Consider the following 10,566-nt stretch of genomic DNA (forward strand, 5'->3'; position numbering starts at 1 on the left):
CAATTGACCAAAATATGATGGAAACTAGAGCTGCTTTTCTCTAGAGGGCCTGCAATGTCCATAGCAACCCGTTTGAATGGGGTAGTTATGATGGGCAAAGGCAGTAGTGGGGCTCTGTCAGTGTGTTGGACATGGCGAGACTTTTGCCACTCAGGGAAGGAAGTACCATATTGCTGGACGTCAGCATACATAGATGACCTAGAGGATCTGTGCCTTACTCTCAGGTAGGTTTTTGCTGCCCAAATGGCTGGCTCAGGGGATGGTGTGAGCAAGATGTAAAACGAGAGGCCTGCAACTGGTGGGTAGTAACAATCTGTTGTCAGGGGTACCTTAGAGATACGAGATGTCATTTTCCAGCACATAGATATCTTTACAGCTAAAGGAACCCTTGTCATCCTCCCCCTTCACCTGAGTATACAGAGGAGCCACAGACCGTAGGGCAGCTCGCTGAAGGGCAGCTCTGTTTGTGGGGAGCCACCATTGATCTGTGGTGAGGGTTGTGGTGTTAGGTGGGTGGTCAGGTTTACCCTCTGCTTTCTCCAGGCAGTGTTTCTGATGTGATTTATGTGACCTTTTCTTACCTCCCTCAAATCGGCTATCAGCCACTGATGTTACCATCTGACACACCTTACTATCAGGTGTAGGTAAATGTGTCTGACGAGGGTCAGCAGTCGAAAAGAAAACAGATGTTAGGGCTCAACAGCATGTTAGTGCCAGGGGTTTTATTTAGTGCCAGGTGAAAAAAATGCAAAAGTTGCCCAGAAGTTAAATATTTACAAATAGACAAATGAAAACAAATATGTATGTACAAAAAAAATCACAAATATGCAGAGGTTTTCTCTGCAACACACTTTGTCTTTAACTTTCCAACCTTCACCAACCGTCAAATCCAACCTCTACACCTCTCTGACAAAGCCAGACTGAGGGTTTAAATCTGCCTCAGCCTAGGAGGACCAGGAAATTCTCCTATTGGTCCGGGGCGGTGGGGGGAAAGGGGGTGAAGAGGGAATGACTCATCCATAATAATTAATTCAGATGCAGAATTGGAACATTTTAATTAGAATTGGATTCTAACATTCTACAGTTATATTCCACAACAAATGCCTTAGTTAAGCCCATAGATCAGTGTCCACATGCTCAGATGAATATAAAAGAAAAATACCTCCCCACCAGTGGTGTTACCTGCTCCCACTAACGCAGGCGACATTTTGGGCTGAGGCACTTCTTAAGGTCTGGAAAGGAAGGAGAGTGATGCCAGAATAAAAGGATGGAGGGAGGGGAAGAAGGAAGGTGGTAGGAGAAGCCATGTGGTTAGGAAGGGTGATGGGCTGGAGAAGAAGGAAAGTGATAGGAGGAGAGTGGACCATAGGAGAAAGGGAAGGAGGAAGGGCATGAGGGCAAAGTAATAGGCAAGTGAGAAAAGGTAAGAGGCTAGAGTGGGGAATAAAGGAACGGGGGGGGGGGGGTGAGTTTTTTTTACCAGAAGGAGAAATTGATATTCATGCCATCAGGTTGGAGGCTACCCCAAACAGAATATAAGGTGTTTCTCCTCCACCTCATTGTGGTGGGAAGAGGAGGCTGTGGACCAACATATCAGATGGGAATGGAAATTGGAATTTAAATGTCCAGCCATTGGGAAGTTCTGCTTTTGGCAGATGGAGCTGAGGTGCTTGACGAAGAGGTCCCCAGTTTATGATGGGTCTCTTCATTGTGGAGGAAGCCACAACAGGGGCATCAGACACAATAAATATCCCCAACAGGTTCACAGCTGAAGTGTTGCTTTACTTGGAGGGACTGTTCGGGTCCCTTAATGGAGGCAAGGGAGGAGGTGAATGCGCAGATGTTCCTCTTTGGCCGCTTGCAGGGATAAGTGCTGGGAGGGAGATTAGTGAGGAAGGAGATTAGTGAGGAGGGAGATTAGTGAGGAGGGAGTTAGTGGGGAGGGAGATTAGTGAGGAAGGAGATTAGTGAGGAAGGAGATTAGTGAGGAGGGAGATTAGTGAGGAGGGAGTTAGTGGGGAGGGAGATTAGTGAGGAGGGAGATTAGTGAGGAAGGAGATTAGTGAGGAAGGAGATTAGTGGGGAGGGAGATTAGTGAAGAGGGAGTTAGTGGGGAGGGAGATTAGTGGGGAGGGAGATTAGTGAGGAAGGAGATTAGTGAGGAAGGAGATTAGTGGGGAGGGAGATTAGTGAAGAGGGAGTTAGTGGGGAGGGAGATTAGTGGGGAGGGAGATTAGTGAGGAAGGGGATTAGTGAGGAGGGAGATTAGTGAAGAAGGAGATTAGTGGGGAGGGAGATTAATGGGGAGGGAGATTAGTGGGGAGGGAGATTAGTGAGGAGGGAGATTAGTGAGGAGGGAGATTAGTGGGGAGGGAGATTAGTGAGGAGGGAGTTAGTGGGGAGGGAGATTAGTGAGGAGGGAGATTAGTGAGGAAGGAGATTAGTGAGGAAGGAGATTAGTGGGGAGGGAGATTAGTGAAGAGGGAGTTAGTGGGGAGGGAGATTAGTGGGGAGGGAGATTAGTGAGGAAGGAGATTAGTGAGGAAGGAGATTAGTGGGGAGGGAGATTAGTGAGGAAGGGGATTAGTGAGGAGGGAGATTAGTGAAGAAGGAGATTAGTGGGGAGAGAGATTAATGGGGAGGGAGATTAGTGGGGAGGAAGATTAGTGAGGAGGGAGATTAGTGCAGAGGGAGATTAGTGAGGAGGGAGATTAGTGGGGAGGGAGATTAGTGAGGAGGGAGATTAGTGCGGAGGGAGATTCGTGCGGAGGGAGATTAATGGGGAGGGAGATTAGTGAGGAGGGAGATTAATGGGGAGGAATGAATAGACAAGGCAATCATAGAGGGAGTGATCCATGTGGAAAGTGGAAAATGATGGTGGGAGAAGGTAAAGATGTGTTTGGTGTTATGATCCCTTTGGAGATGGTGGAGGATGATGTAGAGGCTCATGGGGTGGTAGGTAAGGACAAGAGGAACTCTATCACTGTTAAGGGGTGGGAAGCTGGGGTGAGCACAGATATCTGAGAAATGGAGGAGATGCAGGTGTGGGCAGCATCAACAGTAGAGGAAGGGAAACCCCATTCTTTGAAGACGGAGGACATCTCTGATGTCCTGGAAAGGAAAGCCTCATCCTGGGAATGGATGAGCAGAAACGAAGGAACTGAGAAAAGAGAATAGCATTTTTGTAGGAGACAGGGTAGGAAGAGGTATAATTAAGATAGCCATGGGAATTGGTAGATTTATAAAAGATGTTAGTTGACAGTTTGTCTTCAGAGATGGAGCCAGAGAGATTGAGAAAGGAGAAGGGCGTATCAGAAATGGACCAAGTGAAGTTAAGGGCAGGGTAGAAGTTGGAGGCAAAGTTGGTGAAATTGACGAGCTCAGCATGGGTGCATGAAGCAGAACCAGTGCAGTTGTCAATGTCATGGAGGAAGAGTTGGGGAGCATTATCAGGGAAGGCTTGGAACATGGAATGCTCTATGTAGCCAATGAAAGGTCAGGCATTGCTGGTGCCCATGGCTACCCTTCGAGTCTGGAGAAAATGGGAGAAGCCAAAGGAGAAATTGTTGAGAGTGAAGACCTGTTATGCCAGAGGGAGGAGGATGGTGGTGGAGGGGAACTCGTTCATTCCTTTATTGAGAAAGAAAGTTTTAAGGCCTTCTTGATGGAGATAGACGTGTATAATGCTTGGACATCCAGGGTGAAGATGAGGCTGTCAGAGCCAGGGAATTGAAAGTTAGTGAAGAGACTGAGAGCATGAGAAGTGTTGTAGATGTACTTGGTGGGAAGGGACTGAACCAAGTTGGATAGAATGGAGTCGAGGTATGAGGACACATGATCAGTGGGGCAGGAACAAGCAGAGACAATGGGCCTACATGAACAGTCAGCTTTGTGAATCTTAGATAGGAGATAGAAGTAAGGTTTGGGAACCTTAAGATTAGTGGCAGTGGATGGGAACTCACCAGAGTTGATGAGGTCGGTGATGGTGTCAGAGACTGTTTTCTGATGGTCCAGAGTGGGGTTCTCCTCAAAGTGTAGGTATGAGGCAATGCTGCCTGGCTTCATCAAGGTAGGGATGAGTACAAGCAAGTACAGTGCATGCAGAGAAATAAAGTGGAAGGTAGGTAGGGAGATCAAGAGTTCAACTTTTAGTGTTTGAGAAGTCTATTCAAGAGTCTAACATAATAATAGTAGCTGTCCTTGATCTTCTAAAACCTCTGTGAATGGACCTGCACACAGAAGCTCCTTCAAAGAACATCATGTCAAGGAGCAGGACCTCAAATCCTTATCTGCCATTCATGAACATAGTATTGATTCTCCTTCACAATTCCCACATCCCTTGATTTCCCTTAATTTTCAGAAATCTATTAATTTTTGTCAATTAATTCAACAAGCAAACCTCTACAACTCACAAGGGTAGAAACTCACAACCATCTGTGAAGAATTTTTCTTCATCCCTGTCCTAGAACGCGTACCTCTAACTCTCAAGCAGTAAGCAAGACTCCCTAGTCAGAGAAACATCCTCCATCCAGCTTGTCAAGCCATTTGAGTGGTCAAAGTCTAAATCCAGTTTATAGTCACATGCACAAGTTTGCACAGGTCAGTAGCATCACAGACACACAGAACCATCATATAAGTAGCATTCATAACAAAAAGAAACATATTAAACATATTCTGCAAGTTTCTGTGAGATCTCCGCTCATTCTTCTAAACTCTAATGAATACAGACCACCCTTTTCCGTCTCTACTCATATGGAAAATCAACCATCTCTGAAGCCAGGCTGGTGAATCTTCACTGCATTTTGTCTTTTTCATCCTTTCCTGGTAAGAAGACTAACACTGTTCTTCAGGATATGGTCTCACCAAAGCTTTGTACAATGTCAGTTGACTTCCTTCCTCCTGTATTCAAATCCTCTTGTAAAAGAGCCAATCATGCCATTTTCCTTCTTAATCACTTGTTGTACCTGTATGTTTTAGTAAATTGTGCACAAACACATCAAGAATCCTTTAAATATCAACATTTTCCAATCACTCATTAAAAATTTTTTTGATTTTGTGCATCACCTTACATAGCTTCACATAATATTGCACCTTCCATGTTTTCATCCAATTGCTCAAATTGTCAATGCCCCCCTAAAGCCTCCTTATATCTTCCTTCACATTCACAGTCTCTCTTAATTCAACAAATCTGAAAATACATCATCTCTACTAATAACCTATACAGATTGTGAATAGTTGTGGCCTGCGATCTGGTCCCTCTGTAACCAACTAGTCAGTGTTTGAGAAAAGTCCACGTATTCCCCCAGCTGCTTTCTCTCTGATAACCAGTCCTCAAGCTATGTCAGTTCCATGTTCTCCAACTTTAATGGCCAATCTCCTTTCTAGCACCTTAGTCAAATCAATCTAAATTCACCGTAGCCACTGGTTCTTCATTTCTATTCCTCTAGTTATGTCCTTCGGAATCACATTTATTATCATTGACTCATATGACATAAAAATGTTGCTTTTTGGCAGTACCAAGACATAAAAATTACTATATAAATAAATAATGTAAGATAGAAGAATAGTGAGGTAGTAATAATCTTTCTAGGACAGGTAGCAAGGATCATTCATAATTCTAATGGCAGAGGAGAAGAAGAAGCTGTTCCGGAATGATTGAATGTGGGTCTTCAGACCTCTGTATTTCTTCCCCAATGGTAGCAATGAGAAGAGAGCACATTCAATGTGATGAGGGTCCTTGCCCTTAAAGAAGGAATGCTGGCCTCTTCAAAGCTTTCCCTTGTTATTATCCTTGTCATAGATTAAGCATTTTCCCTACCACCAATATCAGACTGATAGAGAAGTTGTTTCCTGTTTGGTGTCTCCCTATATAGCATGGTCACACTTCCCTTTTCTCACTGTTACCATCAGGAAGGAGGTTCAGAAGCCTGAAGGCACACACTCAGCGATTCAGGAACAGCTTCTTCCCCTCTGCTATCCGATTCCTAAATGGACATTGAACCCATGAACACTAACTCACTACATTTTTTCTATTTTTGCACTACTTATTTTAACAATTATTTAATATACATATATATATGGTAATTCAGGTTTTTTCTACATATTTCATGCGTTGTGGTGTACTGCTGCCATAAAGTTAATACATATCACAACATATGCCAGCAATATTAAACCTGATTCTGATACGGATTCCATCCTTCAATCCATAAGGACAAATCCAGAATCCACGGAGCTTTGGAATATGATAAACAGTATTTAATGACCATATCTTTCAAAACTCTGGGATGTAAGTCACCAGCTTTCAAGCTCACCAACTTCTCCAGTCCTATTTTTTGACTAATTCTTATTTCTGTATTCTCACTCCACCCTTGGTTCTCTGATATTTTAAGCAGGTGCTTTCCATCCTGTGTTATGTTATTTCATTCCTCTACATCTTTATTCCTGACCAGCAATGACCTCGCTGCTGTCTGTAAGGAACTCACACTTGTCATTGCTCCTCTTTTCCTTTCTACATACCCATGGAGAGCCTTACAGTCCATTTTATATGTCTCAGCTCTCTATGCATATATTCTCTCTTGTCTTTTTTTATTCTTAATTCCCCAATCCTGCTACACTGAGTTCTAAGATGTTTAGACTGCAATTTCTGACACCTTTATTAAGGATCTTCATTAATGATTTTTTGTTTCTCTTGTCAGTTTCAAACAAATTGCTTTTTCTTTCCAATTTTTTAAAGGAATTGTTCTAATGTTGCACAGATGCAGAACTCAGAGTGACAGTTGGAACTTGCTTCTCCTGGACAAGCCTGCATAATTTTTTTTGCAAAGGGCCAATTCAATTCTGCTTATTTCTAGTTGTTAAATGTATTCTCTGGGATTGGATAGCACTCAGACAAGTGGCGTCATTTGTACAAGAGGTAACCAATGACCCAGGCACTTCCTATTCCCCTGTCCCTATATTTCCATATCATTAATGGCTATGCCAACATATAACAGTTAGAGTTCTAATGCAATGTAACCAGAAACTTACTTCCTTTTACTAGTTCTCTAGTTTAAATCACAATGACAAGCAAAAAAAATTCTGGCTTTTACCTTTGTGTCCACAGACAAAGTCAGAGTCAGCAATGTGCACGAGTACATCTTTGCACAGTTACAATGAAAAACTTAATTGCAAGGATATCAGAGGCACATAGCATCAGATACACAACATTCAAAAAGAAACATAATTTACTCACAACTTTTACAGGCAAACTATAATTATAGTAAAAGAAAACAAAGTTTGTTTTAGTACAGTGTGATAAAGGTGGCTGTGGTGTTGTTATACAGAGGTAGCGATTATGGCTGTGCTGGTTGGTTCAAGAACCAAATGCTTAAAGGGAAGCAGCTGCTCTTGAACTTGGTAATGTGGGACTTCACACTTCTGTACCTCCTGCCTGATGGCAGCTGTGAAAATTTGGTATGGCTGAATGGTAGGGATCTATAATGATGGATGTTGCCTTCTTGAGGCAGTGCCTCCTTGAAAAGATTGTTTTTAGCTGTTGTTAACTGGGAAGTAAGGTACTAATGATGAGGCTGCTATCTTTATCTTTACATTAATGTGGGTGGTTCCAATCTAAATCTCATGGATGGGTGCTCAAAGTCCCCACCCGTTTCAGTTAATGGACACTGTTACTAGATCCACGAACATTTGCTGGACTGTCTCTAAGTTAAGAGAGTTATCCCAAAGATGAGTCAATAAGATAACTCAAACTTTTGTACCTTTCAGCCACTGTTCTAGTCTGCTGCATCCTGTCTCCCCTGTCAACCAGAAATGGTGGCACAATAATATCCTGCTGATGGGAATTGTGCATCTAATATATCAGTAGTATTTGAGTAATATTGTAATTTAGCTTTCTTGTGTGTTTGAATAATTTATTATGGTTTATTTGTAAAAATAAATGAATTGCATATGTCATGACACTTCCACATGATATGTGCATGCCTCACTTAATGTAAAGGATAAACTAAGACCCATATTCCTGGGCTCCTGTCTTTTTCTTACAATTAGTTTTTATATTTGGGAGTTACAAAACATAAAAGTGGTGACGAACCCAAGGCAATAATCTACCTGAGAGATATTTGAGTTTAAACAAAGCAGCGCAGCACATGTTCTTCAGAAGGGAAGACACAAATGAATTTAAAAAAGGCACAAACAGAAGAATTCAGGGGTTCTAAAACAGTGAGCACTGGGAAATAACAGTCATTAAAAAAGAAAAAAATAATTGGGTACATTGGAAAGATAGACGCGTTCCATTGCACAACAGAAAACTGGATTTTGTATACTGAATGAATTGAGCAGTATTTTAAAGCGAATGAAACAGCCAATGAGAAACAAGTACCAATTTTGCTGAATGTGTTGGATTTAAAGGCATACAGTTTGTTTTGAGTTTAACCACTCTAACTAAACAGGCCAAAATGAGTTTTGCTGATATTGTGGAAGTAATGCAGGAGAATTTAGAACTAAAACCATTGTTGACTGCAGAATGTTTTAGGTTTCAAGGAAGGAGAGGCCATGTCAGCTAACATGACTGAACTGAAGAGATTGTCTGAACAATGTCATTTCTGTAATGAGTTTAATGATGCACTGGGAGATCATTTAGTTTGCAAAATATTTCAAGAAAGCTTTAAAAATGGCTCCTAACTGAAGCACAACTTACATTTAAAAGAGCATTTGAAATTGCTGTATCAATAGAAACAGCAGACAGAGACCAATGAGATCCAGTCAGGAATGAAAGAGAGCGTGAACAGAATTGCAATGTCTAAACAGAAACCGGCTTGGCTGAACAAATTGTGGCAGGGGTTCACCAATGCAAGTTTAAAGGTGAAACGTACAGAAAATGCAACAAAGTAGGACGCATACAAAAACCATGTCAGGCAGACAAAAATAAATGGACTGCACAGAGAAGATAAAAAGCTAAAAAGTCAAGTTGCAGTTTCAAAAAGAGAACTAATCTGCATGCTGTTGATGAAAAATCTGATAATCATGAGAGTGACACAGGACTGTGTACTCCTGAGATTATCAGTGTGAAAACTAACAACAGCCAAGCAATAAGACTTACACCAATTCATTACGTTTGTAAATTAAAATGGCAAATTAATTCAAATGGAATTGGACACTGGCTTGGACTTTTCAGCTATTCCACAAAATGAGTTTGAATTGTATTTCAAAGGTACTGAAATGAAGCTTGTAAATATCCAACTAAGAACTTATACTGGAGAAAAGATAACTCCTGTGGGAATTTGTAACAGTGAAGTACAACCACCAACAAGCCACATTGAATGTGGTAAAAGCAGAAAGGCTGGAATTGTGGGGTCGTGAGTGGCTGAGACAACTACAACTTGATTGGTGATCCATCCAACATTTGCATGCCACATTTTCTACAATGGAGACAACTAAAAGCGAATTAAAGGTATTGGATGATGCCACAACTGCCTCCATGAACCATTGTCCAGCAGAGGGTAAACAAATGTCGATGCTCTGTGTCTCTGGCTTGAAAGCATATTGGACCCAGGAAGGACCAAGCTGCACAGGGGAATCATGAAAGTGACGAAAGCAGTGGTCTAACTACAACAGTTTTGTAGGTAACATATCTGATAAAGTGTCTGATAGGTTAATCAGGCAGTTACTTGCAAAATGGGGCTTGGTTTTAAGCTGGAAGAGAGTTCAAACATCTTCAGGAAAGTTGCAAGCAATGGGCTTTTGTAAGTACAAAGAACCAGAATCTATTCTATGTACACTAAGGGTATTGCATGTACTTCAAGTGGGAGACAAAAGGCTGCTTGTAAAAATAATGCAAAGACCAAAGCCCAGCTGGATGAATGAAAGCCCAAAAAAAAGGAGTCAATGGAGATGCAAAAACAGAAGATTCATCGGTGATATTGTGGATGAAGAAACTAAGAAGAGAGATCAGATTGTAAAGGGGGCAATAGAAGGTTTAATAAGAAAATACTCCAGTTACTACACTTGATCTTAGCCAAAAGGCCGAGAAGCGATAGAAAATACTCCAGTGAACTACATGCACTTTCTCAAGATCAAGAAAGGAAAGGAAAAGAAACAGGAAGATGACAGAAGTACTGTGGAAATGGAAGAGGATAAATGAAACCCAGTTTCTTAATAAATTAGCCATTGCAGAGGTACACACAAGAAACTGGAAAAAGAAAAAGGAATGTGAGAAAAGAAAAGACAAGAAATTGAAAAGGAGAGAAGAGATAGAGAAAAAGAAAGCAAATGGGATAAAGATAGAAGGAAAGTTGAGAGAAGCAAGGATTGAGATAGATCCAGAGAGAAATGCCGAGAAAAGGAGAAGAAAGGTGTCCAGAGCTGTCAGAACCTCTTCCTGCAGTCTCAGAGTCAACTCCTCCAATCACCATGGAGGAGGCCCCAGAACCTGAGATCATTTCACATCCACAAGCCTCACCTGGCATGCAGAGTGATGCTTGTCCAGAAAGACTTTCTCCCACCAGAGTAAGAAAGCCTCTACAGTGATTAAATCTTTAGGCCTGAATGGTACAATTTACAATTTACTGTGCT

At 41.7% G+C, this 10,566-nt stretch overlaps 1 pseudogene; it reads right to left on the minus strand.

Moving 5' to 3' along the window:
* Positions 1–9,951: 9,951 nt before the first annotated feature.
* LOC140714014 (U2 spliceosomal RNA) lies at positions 9,952–10,029 on the minus strand (annotated as a pseudogene).
* Positions 10,030–10,566: the final 537 nt, after the last annotated feature.

Source organism: Hemitrygon akajei, chromosome 20 (genome assembly GCF_048418815.1).
Source record: "Hemitrygon akajei chromosome 20, sHemAka1.3, whole genome shotgun sequence".
NCBI classification, from domain to species: Eukaryota; Metazoa; Chordata; class Chondrichthyes; order Myliobatiformes; family Dasyatidae; genus Hemitrygon; species Hemitrygon akajei.